Below are 15,205 nucleotides of genomic sequence, written 5' to 3' on the forward strand. Positions count from 1 at the left end.
TAAGTTCTGAGACATCTAGTATCAGCTTTTCACCACCCCTTTGGCTAACAACTGGGTGGAGCTTTGCTAGTTTGAAGTGAGCTACTCACATGTGGTGTCTAGGTGGGTGGACATCTTCGAGTCATGAGTGTGGCACGGTGTCTCTTTGATCATGGTAAACCTAGGAATGGTTGGGGCTAACGAGTCTCATATCGTGCCTTTGTATTTAACCGTGGGGTTAGACGGTAACATTCACTATGCCTTTTGATTTTTCCTTTTTAAGTTGATTTATTTAGTAACCAAGGATCATAAGATTGTGTTTGCATAAGTGGGGCACCAATAAGTATGAGGGACAAGTGGGCTAGCATATAGGCACACCGCTAGACCCTTATGGCAATTTAATGGAGTTGTGCTATAATTGAGGTAGCACGCCCGAATAACGCGATGTGTTATAGGCATGATGTTGGGTGTCCATCATACATACGAGCAACTTAAAGTAAGGCTAAAGGGTAAGGCCCCAAGATATGAACTTCATGAGAATGAAATGAGCCTAAAGTGGCTCTGAACTAGTGGTAGACCAGTATTCGTGTTGTGCCTTCGGGTTTTAGGCATGAAAGCTTGCGTATGATCTAGGTAGGCATGGTGTTAGATTTTCACCATACTAGATGGAGATACTATAATCAAGGCTACACGCCCTTATGAGAATTCAAGAAAGGTCGGTGCTTATGATCTTGATACTTGTAGGCATGGATAGGTGCTATGAGCCATCATAAAACTTGTGGGCTGATGATGCGATGGAAGTTAGATTCCTTCCTATTGAGTTTAAGAATGTTATGAGAAATGCTACAGGGTTAGAACTAAAAAGGGCTTTTGGGTATGCAACTTGAAAGATCAATAGTAAACTCTCTATAAAAAAAAAGTTGCAAAATGTTGACCTTAACTATGAGTAGTCTTGGTGCTACATGGTCAATGGTTTAATTGAATTAAACCTGTTTAAGTTTGTTTTGAATTAACAGTTTTTAAATCATTTTGCATAATTGGAAGTTCAGCCCAATTCAAGTTGAATCAATTTAAAATTTAATAATTTAGGCTTAAAGGTCTAGTTTAGATTAATTTTGAAGGCCCACTTTCATTTTAACTGTTACTAGAATTAATTAATTAATTAAAAATTGAAAAAGAAAAAAAAAAAAAAAGGGATGGCAACCTTTCTTCCCTAAATCTTGGATCTTCTACAAACTGCTTGACTATTTTTAGCTTTCCATTTTTCCCTCATATTTTGATCGTAAAACTTCCATCACCAATTGGTGATTAACCCAATATCCAAAAATTAGCTAAGCCTTAGCACTAAAAATGTAGCAATCATGTGACAAAACTCTATAATAACAAGTCCCTAGATGAAATTTGATAAGAGACTGGGTTTTTAAAAAAAATATGAGACACGATCAAGAAGGGATTCAGACACAAAATGGAGAAGGAAAATTCAAAGTAAAATTTTTCACAGACCAAAAATCGTAGAAGCTCTAGTCACAACCACGAAAAAAATCGCCACTAGCCCAAAAACCTGAAAGCCAAAAAACATAAAAACCATCATTACCAGATGCCTCTCACCAGCCGAAACACTTCATCACCCACCATTAGCAAACCACCAACCCAGCACTTCCATCATTGCCACCACCACCACTTAACCTAATAACCACCACACTTAAACTTAAAAAAACTTTTATTCTTTGAAAACCGAAACAACCCCCTAATTTTTTTTTTTTTTTTGCAACTTTAAAACAAAACCCACCTGAAATCTGTCACAACCAAAAAACACAAAAAATAAAAAAATTCTAGTTGGGAGAAACCTTAACCAAAGAAAATATAAAAAATACAAAAATAAAATGAGAGATTTGTTAGTTTGAGGAGATTTTGTAAGCAAGGCCACGAAATGAAAAAATGAGAAAATGAAACACTACGCCTGTGATGACATAGTGATTGGCAAGGAACGACGGCAATCTTTTGAGTGATTAGGAACAATAGGAAATGAGAGAAAAAAAAAAAAGGAGAACAACATATTGAATGTGTAGGGAGATTAGACGAATGAGGAGAGATTTTTTGTAGCTTGAAGTTTTTGGCTTCATTGTTAGATCTAGGGCTTTGGAGAATGATTTTGGAAAAACAAAGCTCAAAATAAAGATTAGGAGGCCAAAAAGGTTCAGGGTGAAAAAATGAGAAGGAAAATATGCTGATTGACAACAACAAATGACATCGTCGATGATAAAGCTATAGCCGAACACCAGAAATTGGTTGAAAAGGGGTGGGTATTTGCTGTTTGAGAGAAAAAAGACTTTTTTTTGTTTAATGAAAGGAAGAAATGAAATAAAAAAAATGTTTTATACAATTAAAAAAAAGAAAAAGAAATAGGTCAAATAGCTTGACCATTGATCAGACAGCTCGACCCATGTAAGCCTTTAACCAAAAAATTTATTGAAGTTGGTCCTTCTTGGTTTTGTTCATATTGGGCCTTGGCCCAAAAGCACCATTTTGGGTATATTATTTTTCTTTTTTGTTTATTTATTTTCTTAAGGCCTTAATCATTATTTTATGCTTGTTAATATTGCTTTTGGACTTGTGAAAAATAATAATAATTGTAGTAATAAATAAAAATGCAAATATATTTTTGAAAATTAACTTACTTTTGGATGCATGATGAAATAAATGAGATTTGAATAAAAAATGAAGTGTAGAAATTTTATGATTTAAAATTAATTTTCAAATGAGGGCTTTAGGAATAAAAATAAAATAATATTTTTATGCTAAAATATGATTTTGAAGACTTTACATAAATATTGGAGAGAATTCAAAATAATTATTTTTGCAAAGGAATATTATCCTAGTTTGCAAAAATGTTTATGTGAATTTCTTAAATGAATCATCAATTTTTTTAAATTTTATCTAGATATTGAGGAGTTAAAAAATAAATAAAAATAAAAATAAATACTTTTAATATAAAAAATGCCATTTTCATTATGAATAATATATATATTTAGGACAAAAATATAATTGCATGCATCATTTAAGTTATGCTCATATTGTTATGTATGTATTCTGTGCATTAATAATAAATGTGGAACAAGCAAAATCCCAATTTCAAAAAATATATATAGAATAATGTTTGTAAAAAATAATTTTGGAGACCTTGCTTAGATATTAGAAAGAACTCAAATCATATTTTTACTAAGGAACATAATTTTCATTTTTACCAAAAATTAATTATGAGAATTTCTTAAGTGAAGGATTAATTTTCTTAAATTTTACTTAAATATTGGAGAATTAAGGAAAATTTTCTAACATGAAATTTTATATATATATATATATATAATTTCCTTTATCATTACTTTTTAAAAAAAATAATAATAATAAAAGGAATAAAATTAAAGATTTATAAGATGAGTTAAATTGGCCTTTTACATATTTTAATTTGTGTTTACATCATTTATTTGCATCATGTTATATTGCTTGTAATTTATCCTTGTAAAAAAAATGAAATAATAAATGTAATTTTGAAAATTTTTTAGAAATAAAAAATTAATACTCTTAAGTAAAAATAATTTTTGGGATCCTATCTAAATATTGGAAGACTTCTCAATAATTATTTTTTATAAAGGAATATTACACTAGATTTTAAGGATTATTTTGAAATTAAAAATTTTCATTTTATTCCTAAATAAAATATTTTAAAATGATTTTTGTAATAAAATAAAAAATTAATAGGATTATTTTAAATATTAAAATTAAGACCACTTTTATCAAAATAAAAAGAATAATATGTGATTATTTAGTATTGTTTTTAAAACGGACGCTATGTGGATGTTAATCATTTTTCATGTATAGCCAAATATTCAAATCCAAATTTGTTTCCTCAAATCATGCAAAAAATTTTCTTTTTAGTAAGTTTAAATTAATTTTAAAATTTTATTAAGAAGACAAAGTTTTTTAAGGTGACAATCAAATAATTATATATATAGTATAATAATTGCTAAGTGCAACATAAAAAATTAACGAAAAATAGAATAATCGAACCAACATATATATGTTGATAAAAATTTAACATAAAATTAAATTAATCTCATATAAAAGAAACTTGATCATAATATCTAAAAATTTTAAAAGTTTTTTTTTTCTCACCATTGAAATACGATCTCATTTCAATATTGATGAAATTCTAAACAAACTCAACCTTTTAATGTGTACTAATTAGGTCAAGGTATAAGAAGGGATATATATACTAATTAGTTTACTATCTATGCTATGCTTGGATTATTTATATTTTTATTTAAATATAAATACAAATATAATGGCCTTCCCATCTGTAGTAAAAATATAGAACTCTTTCAACTCTCATTTTTGCTTTGTTGAGCATTAGGAGCTAAACCCAACATTGCAATCCAGATAAAAATCATGAGCCCATCAACTATTGGATCAAAAAGATCACTTTTTTTTTCTTTTGCAATTTAAAACATGACAGGTTTTCAGCCAACCCAAATCTTGCACTGTCCAGACCCAAAATTCCCAATACTTTTCGAATATCTATCATTTCAATGCAGAGAAAAGAGTAACAACATGGGAACTGGGTTTTTTGACCGTCGATCAATTTACTTCAAGCTGGAGAAATTGAGAGATTTTAAAAAGAAATTTTAGTTCACAACAGGGAAAAAAAAAAGGGGGGAGATAAGGGATCTTGCTTTGTCAGCTTTGGCTGTAAATCAAATCACGATTCTTGGTTGCCTCTCTAGATTTTGTTTCTGAGCTTTTTTTTTTTTGTTTTTTTAACTTTACCAGTAGGACGGCAAAAAATGATTCAATTGGATCATCAACCTGTCTCTCGGATTATAACATAAGGTTATTAATACTATATCAGATAATTTTTTAATTTTTTTAATAGTATATTTTGGTATTAATTGTTTTGATATATTTTTTGAATTTTTTGGCTTAATACAAATATAATAATAAATATACATAAATTTCTACATAATAATACTACAACAATTTATAAAATAAATATGTAATATCTTCAAAAATCAAATAAATAAATTTAAAAGTATAAGCAATAAAATTATCAATTTAGCATAATATTTTTTAAATTTCAATATGATGTGATATGATATTTAAATCAGTATTTTTTTATATGAATATTAAGATAAAACAAAGAGATGAAAAAATATTATTAATTTTATAATTATTAAACTTTAGAGAGGGAGTACAATTGTTTCCTTAATTTTATTTTGTCAATTAATTTTTTTTATTAGATTAAAAATAATCAAATAACAAAAAATAAATTACAAATTACAAATCATGTTTCATATTCATATATTAACCGAAACAAGTTAATCTAATGAAATTCACCAAAATCAATTGAAATCTATTAAAACAATTAGTACTATCCGAAACTAGATTTGATATGAAAAATTATTTTTAAATATATCGTATTTTGATATAATTAGAGCATACCAATTGATACAACTTATACTGAAATGAAATTACCAACATTGCTCTCACTCTCCCAGGATTTTCCTACAAAATTATATTGGTTATTTAAAATGTGCAATCAATATTACCAAAGTACCTTTGTTTTTTTTTTTCCTCTTCATCTTCTTAATTTGGATTTACGGTCTTAATTTGGATTTACGAAAGGTGTTCAATGATCAGACTATCCACTTACCATTCACGCTTGCAGGCCCAACCCAATTTGGTTGACTTTAGGCATAACCTTCTACGTTTGAGTCCAATTTGATTCTTTTTTATTAAATTATTTTATTAATAAATAATATATTTATTTAATTTAAAATTTAAAATATATTTAAAAACGCAATATAAATAATATATTATATATAGACAAATTAAGTCGAGCTCATGCTTAGTTTTTTAAAAAGAGGTATGATAAATCATGTTTGATTTGATTCTCGAATATGTGACGTTTCCAATGATTTTATTTTTTATTATCTTTCATTTCATTTTAAAAATGGTTAAAATTAATAGTGCTAAATTTTTATTTCAATTCTTGACATTGAAAGCTTGAAATCCAAATTAATCAAACTGAAATTATTTGAAATTATACTAACTTAACACTTACTAGATATGAATCCACGCTCTGCTGCAAGATTATTTTTTTCATTTGAAATTATTAATATGCAAAAGAATTAATATATCGATAATAAGCAATATAAATAATTAAGTATGGTGTTAGAAAAAGTTTTTGGGCTAAATGTAAATAATCCTTTCTTTAAATTTTGTTGTAAAAGTTCATGTGGTGGATCACAATAATATTGAGTTTTTTTTATTATTATTTTTAACTTTATAGGTCTAAAATTATTTTAATAACCCTCAAATAATTTTTAATACAAGAGCTGATTTAACTTTAAATTTGAAGTAAATGATAGCTTTAATTGTATGTATAGATTTTTAATTGTATGTATAGATTCTGTCTTTTACAATTTTAATTTTTTCTAGAAAAACTCTACTGCATAAGAGTGGACAATATCTATCTGGTACAAATCCTTTTGCCATTTCCTAATTGTAAATCAATGTTAGGAAAAAACATAGAAACAATTTACTCTTTTTACAAATAGAATTTCAATTGGTGGAGTTCATTATAAATCCGTGTCCAATGCTTCGGTTCAAATTCAAATCCAAAAGAAAAAGGATTTGTAACCTGCACTAAATTATATATAAATACCCATACCTCCAATTCGTTACTATTAGGTTTCCAATCCCATTAATCTTTCAAGACTTCTAAAAAACACCAAAAAGAAAATCTTGGTTTAGATTCTACCATGAAAATATGTTGGTCTATCAAAAAGATGGGGCGAAGTAGGTCCTCCAAGAAGTCTTACAAGAAGGTGGAGACCTCCAAAACCCTAGAAGCTCGAAAGGTTACGTAGCCATGTACGTGGACGAAGAGGCTAAGAGGTATGAGGTTCCGATCAAGTATCTTTCACTTTCGACATTCAAGGAATTGTTAATGCAATCCCAAGATCAAGATGATTTGGATACGAAGATTAATGGACTAATCATGATTCTATGCAATTTTGAGACGTTTCATCAATTGTTGAAGACTGCCAAATACTTTTAGATATGCTTGATTTGATTTCTTTGAATATGAACTATTAGATCCATACATTTAACAAAACTCATGTAATAATGTAAATTTTTAGTCAATTTTCCAAAAATTTAGTTCCACTAACATGATTATTTATTATAAAAATATATTTCATCTATTTTTTATGATTTTAAGGTTTCTTTTTTTTTGGTTGCATACTATTAAATCATTAGAATCTGTGGCTAATAATTAATTAAATTAATTAGACAAAGAAGATCTTTTTTACTGCAAAAGTTGCAATTGTATTACTTGTTATTTCGGGTAAACTCCAATGCTTTTTTAATAGTAATTCTTAATAGTAATTCAAATAGATCTAACTCAGAATCGGGGTTCTATCTCCAACGTTTTATGTCTGTTTTCTTTGTGATAGATCTGACACGTTCTATATCTTAATTTTTAGTGAGCTTTTCAATCATCGGATCAATAATTATATCAACAAAATCGATCAAATCAACAAATTAAAACTTGCTTAAATTTGGCCAAATATATTCTTCTAATTAGCCATGGCTTGCAGTAGATCATTCTTATGCCTACCCTATGATAACACTATAAAAACTCGTATCCAACTTATGAGATATTATCCATTTTGACCTGAATGTCTCACGGTTTTGTCCCATAAAAAATAACTTATAAGTTTAGATTTAGATCTCTACATATATATCATAGCAGATCCTTAAAGCATCCCGATGTAGGATTGGAGTGTCACAAACTCTCAAACTCCCCTCGTTAAAGGTTGACATTCTTGTCAAGCCCAACACAAAGCATATAGATCCACCGAATCACAAAGCACACAGAGATTACATGATCATACCAGACATAGGGATTCTAGAGGTGGCTTCCATAGTGCAGCACTTAACTCCTATTCGACTGGTGATTGCTTCAATATCATTTGTGGAGACCCACACCCAACCTGTGAGATATTGTCCGCTTTGACCTAAAGGTCTTACGATTTTGTCCCATAAAAGGTGCCTCATAAGTTTGGATTTAGATATCTACTTATATATCATAATAGATCCTCAAAACATCCCGATATAGAATTAGGGTGTTACAAACACTACAATAATTTGTCTTATACTTTAAGTTGTATGACTCGCTATATTTTTCATAAAATTGGATTAACATAACAGAATCTCAAAACACAAGATGATGGCTTTAGCTTCTTATAATGAAAAAATTATTATAAAAATGATCACTTCTGATCTTATAATTTGTTTTCTTGTTAGATGGTTTCCCCTATAAGTATGTTATACTTAAAAGGTTAATCATTCCAGTCACACAAACATAAGTAAAGAGTTCTAATTGTGAGCCAAAAGAGAAAATAAAGCTATAGCCAACTCTAACAGTAAGGGCAGCAACAATGTTGGTTAACTTAACCTGTGTTTTTCAATGGACCGATAGTTAATAGCAAGGCATCAGCAATGTTGGTTAACTTATTTTCATTTTTAAATTCTGACAACTATTGGCCTACAAAAAAGCAAGGGTCTTCGAATAAAAGGAATTCTATTTACATCCCGTTTATTACTCTATATACCTCGCTTATAAATATACCATAAATTCAAAATTCAATTTCCTATTTCTACCATATACACCTCTATCTCTTATTTTCTATTTTCCATTCCTTTTACTTTTTTTTTTTGTCTCTTTTTCTCTCTTAACCTTAAACCATAAATATATCAAATTAACCTCAAATCACCTTTGTTTTTTAATTTTCTAGTTATTAAAGATAATATTCCAATCTTATTTTTGATTGATTTTGGTTGAATTATGGTTAAAATGCATGTACATATAGGTTAGGATTTGTAGTAGGATTTTAGTGATCAAATCGAGTTTCTTGAAAATAGATATTTGATAAGTTTTGAGTCTTTTTAAAAATGAATTATCGAAAACTTAAAGGATTCTTGGATATCCATTTATAAAAAGCCTTTAAACTTTTCGAATATCCACTTTCAAAAACTTTTAAGAATGACTTAATTGAAAATATATGCGTTTATGGACCCTTTTACTTGATCATATGTGTGAATGGAAGAGATATGATAGGTTCTCAAGCATTAATGGCCAAAAGGTGTTCATATCTTGAGACTCTAAAAAACCAAGAACACCTTTTTATCATGCATGCTTGAGAACTTATGGTACGTTGAAAATGTTTATGGAGCCATTGGTCTTAACACAATAACTTGGCACCATAAAAAATATTGACCTTGATAATGTCATCAGTAGGCTAGCAAATTCGATAATAAGAACCTCTAATCTTTCAACCATCAGACACTATTTGACCAAAAAATTAGATGTCCCTATTACCATATTTAAATAGTCATACCTTGAAAAAATCATTAGAGACCCATTTAGAGATCCCAACAAGAGACATCTGATATTCTCAAGCTAGACATTGATCAAAAGATTGAAATCTATCTTTTCATACCTAATGCAACAAAGAAACTGAAGTGCTTTCATTTCTTTAGTTTTTTGCTTTAAAATTATTGGTTTTGTTTGAAATGATAGGAGAACATTTGTACGATTTAAGTACTTAATTTAGGATTAAATGTATATTAAGATTAAAGGTTATCAGGAGTTTATAATTAAATATATATTTAAACAAAAAATTATGTATTTTCAAAAATGAATTTTCAAGAATACAATGTAAATCTCGAAAATAAATTTTTGAGAATACAATATAATTCTTGAAAATGCAAAATAATTCTTGGAAACCATTTTTGAGATTTTAAGTTTAGTGTATGTGAAAGAATGATGAAAGAGAAAGAAAAAAAGGAAGAGAACGAGAAAGAAGAAGAATAAGAAGATGGTTTGGAGTGTCTAAGCTATTGAGGGTTTTTTTTTTTTTTATTTACTAAAGGTTAAATTTGGTGTTTGCTAAGTGGGTATTATCGCGATGTCTCGAGACCCAAGGCAAGCTAACCCAAAAGTTCGATGAATGGGAAAAAATTTTTAAAATAGGGATTAAAAAAAATATTTTTGATAAAAATAAGACCAGAAAAGTTGCCATCAGTCTTTTTTAGTAAGTGATTGACCACCAAAAAATGTGTCCTTTTAATAAAACATTTTAAAATGGATTTAAAAAGTTAAAAAAAAAATTTACAGTTTACGAAATCTAAGTTGAGTAAGGGAGTCGGTTATATATAGAGAAGGATTAGCATCCCATAGGTCCCGTCGAAAATAATACCAATTGATTGCATATTATCTTTTAATTTTAATTAAAATAGTTTTATTTTACTTAATGTTTAAAATTAATTCCTTTTTTTCTTTTCTTTTCTTTTTTTTTAAACAAAAACAAATCAAATTTAAAAACAAGAGTTTTTTTTTTTTTAATTTTGGATCAAGATAAAACACTTTAAATATCGAAATACTTTTCTACTTTTCTATAATTAGGTAGAGCTTAAAAAATATTTCTAATTTAAAAGTTTTCAAATTGTCCCATAAAACTAAGATAACACATCTCATAAATAATAATTATCGAGAATTCTCCTATAATTAGATAAGATCTTGATGATTATATTTACTTAAGGTATTATGTTATTTTAAAACCTTTTTACTTTGAAAACCAAATTAAAAAAAATGTATGAGATACGTGAACATAATAACATGTGATAAATGCATGATAATATAATATGGATGACAAAATATGAATGCATGGTAATATAAAAAATACATGTGATGATAAGATAATATGAGATGTAAATACATGAATGATTTAGGATTTTGGGGTTGGTTTGGGTCTAGGGTTTAAGGTTAAGATTTAGGTTTAAGGTTTATGTTTTAGGGTTTAGGATTTAAGTTTAGTGTTAGGATTTGGATTTAGGGTTTAGGATTTAGATTTAAGGTTGGGGTTTAAAGATTAGGGTTAGGGTTTGGATTTTGGGTTTCGAATTTAGATTTTAGATGTGGGGTTTAGGATTTGGGGTTTCAAGTTTGGGGTTTTGGTTTGTATTTGATAAAAAACTATTTTTTTAGGATTTAATGGAAATAGACATGAAATGAATGCAAATTACAAAAATGTCATTAATGAACACATGTGTCAAATGTATGATCTAAAAATATAGTCACAAATTAAGATATTTTCAAACTTAATATCATAAACATGTAATGTAAGAAAGTTCAAGAAAGAAACAGACCAAATATAAAACATTTTCAACTTTTGAAATGTTCTACCATTTTTTTTTTTGTGTTCTTCAAAATCCAACCAAATAAACATTAGAAATCATCCAAACAACCCATTCAACTAGCATTCTTTTTACTAAAAAATCAATCCAACACATTGAAAATTTAGTAGACATGACAAAAACACAATCAAATACATAAGATCAAGCAACATTTGACCACAAATGGATGAGCAAGTTTCGACTAAGCAAGAAAACTGCCTTGGCCAAATACTCTATGGCATTTCCACAACTTGTTTTCATTTTTCTTAACTCAAACATATATCAAACATCAAGATATTCATCATGTAGAGACAATTTTAGTCACTAAGGAAATTTCATAAAAAATGTAGTATACAAAAGTAGTAAGAAAACCATATGAACAGGAACATAAACCAAACACAAAGTATATATCAATATCTACTCAAATTTCACACAAGATACAAGTAAACTCATCATTTAATTATCATTAATTTTCACTTAAAATTAAGGAAATTATCAAAATGAACCACAAAGAGATTTGGCCATGGAGGATTCAAGCTTAGCTGAATCTCCAAATGGTTTTAATGGTGGATTAATTTTTTATTTCTTTGATCTTTTGTCTCAAATCAAGCTATGGATTAGTTGATTGAGCTTTTAGATCAAATTTGAAGCTAAAAGCACAAAGGAGTATTTTAGTAATTTTACACCTCAAGGGGCTCTACTATAATTCAGAATGCACCAAAAATCATCAAACATTATAAAATTATGATTTGAAAGTTTTTGCAAAGAGTCAACCTTGGAAAGGTCAAATTACGAAATTACCCCTAAGGGGCATATTAGTAATTTTACATTGCCCGAACTACAATTAATGTTTTCAAAATTTTAAAAATCATCATATATTATAAAATCATGATTTGGAGCTTTTCACAAAATTTTTGACCTAAAAAGGTCAAATAACAAAAATACCCCGAAAGAGTATTTTGATAATTTTACAACTCTTAGGGTACGATCTAGGTGGTTTTTAGTGCATAAAAAATCATTAAAAAATATTGATTTATAATCTGAAAGTTTTTTTTCCAAAAATTCAACTTCAAGAAAGTCAAATTACGAAAATATTCCTAAGGTTGTTTTAGTAATTTCACACTTTTCAAGGTACAAAATTTTTTTTATTGCTTTAAAAAATCACAAATTTCAATTTAATCCACAAAGATTTCATTTTGGTTGTAAATTTTGAGGATTAGCCCGAGTTGTATATGTTTTTATTGAGTTTGACCAATTTTCATCAAGTTTAATTGATTTTGACTTTATTTGATCAATTTTGATAAGAAATTATCATAGTTGACTTTGAGGCGTTTGAATTAAATTGATCTAAAATTTGATTTTAGAAACTTAAAAAAAATATTGGATTTAAATTGGGTTAAATTTTATGTATTTAACAGATAGTCAAAATTTTATTCAGACAAAATTAGATGTTTATAGATATTTTTGGAAGAAAATTTAGAATGTATATAAAAAAAATTTTGTGATGTATTTAGAACACCTCTCGTATAAATATGATCAAAAGGAAAAGAGAGGAAGGGAACTCCGATAAAAGATAAACTCGAGGTTATCTACAAAAGTTGCACATGCTGCTACACTTTATTTTCTAGTAGTAATGAAAAGGGTTTTAATTATACAACTTATTCCATAATTATTTTAAGAGAAATCTTGCAAAAACTTACTAATACTTTTGAACAACTTTAAAAGTTTTGCCACTGCAAATAAAAGGATCTTGAAAGGGGAAATTACATATGTTAGTCCCCCTCCCACCATGTAGCAAAATGGTTAGAAAAAAAAAGTGAAAAGTGAAAATTGAAAATTTAACAAAATGTGATATAATACCACAAACATTATGCTTTAAATTTTTTAAAGACAAACATAAAAGAGAACGATGTTATTATCACCAACAACAGATTGATAAGGTTTCACACACGTTAGTTATAATTATAAATACATGACAAGATAAGGGCATTATGTATTTATTATTATCTTTAACTGCCTAGGTAGTGGCATTTTCTCGCCCTTATAGATGATATAGATATAACAAAAACAGCGAGTTACAGCTTATTCAAGTGAGAGCACTGCCTTATAGACAGGAGAAGTATCACTTTCCGTCGTTACGTCTGCGACGCATCCTTCCCATGCCGCATGATGCTGACGACTAGCCGCTTCTAAGCTTTTGGCAATTTCCCCCCAGTCAATCCTTTCAAAGTAGCCAGCTTCGTGGATCTCAGCATAAGCCTGCATGCATGCATTGCATTACTTTTTCTTTGTCAACGAGAATGAGAGTCGAATTTTATAAGAGCTAGCATATTGAAAAGAGATTTTGAATGCTTCGTAATACTTAGATTTGATAATTCTAATATATATATATATTTATTTATTTCATATCTAATGCATATAAAATTCGAAAATTTTTTATATTACAATGTATGTGGACATGTCAAAACGTATAATAAATATTTTTTTATTAAATACATATATAATATTTATTAAAATTTTAAAATGTGTCATCTTTTTATATTTTTAATTATATTTTTTGTATTTTAGTATTATATCATATTTAAAATCATCATATCTAATATCATTAAAAAAAAAGAAGAGAATTAAATCTAAATAAAACTTAAAAAGATATACCAATGACCATGTTATACTATAAAAAAGATTAAGTAATTATATATATAATTAGTAAAGGATGGAAATTAATTGTACTACTATAAGTAATTATTATTATTATTAAATTTAAAATTTTACCTGGTTGTCAAGATCAATTATCTTCCAAGGGTTGCTCCAAGCTAGCAGCCTGTCAGTTTCTTTTCCATCCATATTTTTGCCGCGATAAACAACCGCTGCTTCTGAACCAGAAGCTGCCCCAGCAGTTTTGACATGCAAAACCCACCCCACTGCCCATTTGCAATCATCTGTGGATATGTCTGGTAAATGTGCCCAAACCAATCATGACTAGTGACAAAGGTCAATGGTTCACCGGTAGCATTGTAAACCAGGTAGAGTATGGAGACTTCAGTGCCCCATTGCCTCTTCAACTCGTTCACGTATCCCAAAGCTTCTTCGTACTTACCATCTCTTACTTCCCATTGCCTAGCCACATCTGCTCTGATTTGGCGTGCCCTTTTCGCATACTCCGGGATTCCCATCACAACAGTTTCAGTGATGGGCTCGCCAAACACGTTAGTTGCCGATGCCATAGTTGATTCTTGTGAGTGTCGAGTAATTTACAACCCCCTTTAGTTCCCAAACGCACGTTTATATAATACTCGATGGAGAGTACTGTCCTTTTCGTGCATTAAGATATTGCGCAATTATAACATTGATGAAAACAGCTATTTGAGTGTTTAAGGGTTTAGAAAAATGACATCACTTGTCGACTTTACGTTTAGAAAAATAATACCTGCCTACGCCTCCCTCGTCCTGATTAGCATGTCAATTTTATTGTTTTTGTCGCATCAGTTGTGTAATTTACGTTTAGGAAAATGATACTCGAATTTACGCTTAGAAAGATGATACCTACCTTGTCCTGATTAGCATGTCAATTTTATTGTTTTTGTCCCATCACTTGTCGAATTTACGTTTAGAAAACTGATACCAACCTACCCCTCCCCATCACTTGTCCCTAGGCTTTGGAACCTATTATACTTTAAAATGGACACGTACGTTAGAGCGACATTAGCTGGGTCTCGCATCCAAGCTTGAGAAAAACCCGGGAAAACCATGATTTGCATGGAAGTTATGTGAATTATTACATACAAACATCCTATTTTTGTTTGAAATCATTTAAAATGTTTTTAAATCTCCAGTGAGTGTCAGATGTTATTTATAATAATCTACGTTATAAGGTTTTAATTGAGCTTCGGGTTAGCCTTATTGATTTTGCGTTTGTCATTTGAGTTTTGAC

At 28.7% G+C, this 15,205-nt stretch overlaps 1 long non-coding RNA gene across 1 annotated transcript; it reads right to left on the bottom strand.

The window, feature by feature from the left end:
* Positions 1-13,111: 13,111 nt before the first annotated feature.
* On the bottom strand, positions 13,112-14,697 carry LOC111279434 (uncharacterized). Its single transcript, XR_016334711.1, has 2 exons — positions 14,047-14,697; positions 13,112-13,533 (listed from the first exon to the last, which is right to left on the bottom strand). It is a non-coding gene; the product is annotated as an uncharacterized LOC111279434 (long non-coding RNA).
* Between the last annotated feature and the right edge of the window lie 508 nt (positions 14,698-15,205).

Source organism: Durio zibethinus, chromosome 27 (assembly GCF_047325235.1).
Source record: "Durio zibethinus cultivar Kanyao isolate XHJ-2024 chromosome 27, ASM4732523v1, whole genome shotgun sequence".
Taxonomy (NCBI): Eukaryota; Viridiplantae; Streptophyta; class Magnoliopsida; order Malvales; family Malvaceae; genus Durio; species Durio zibethinus.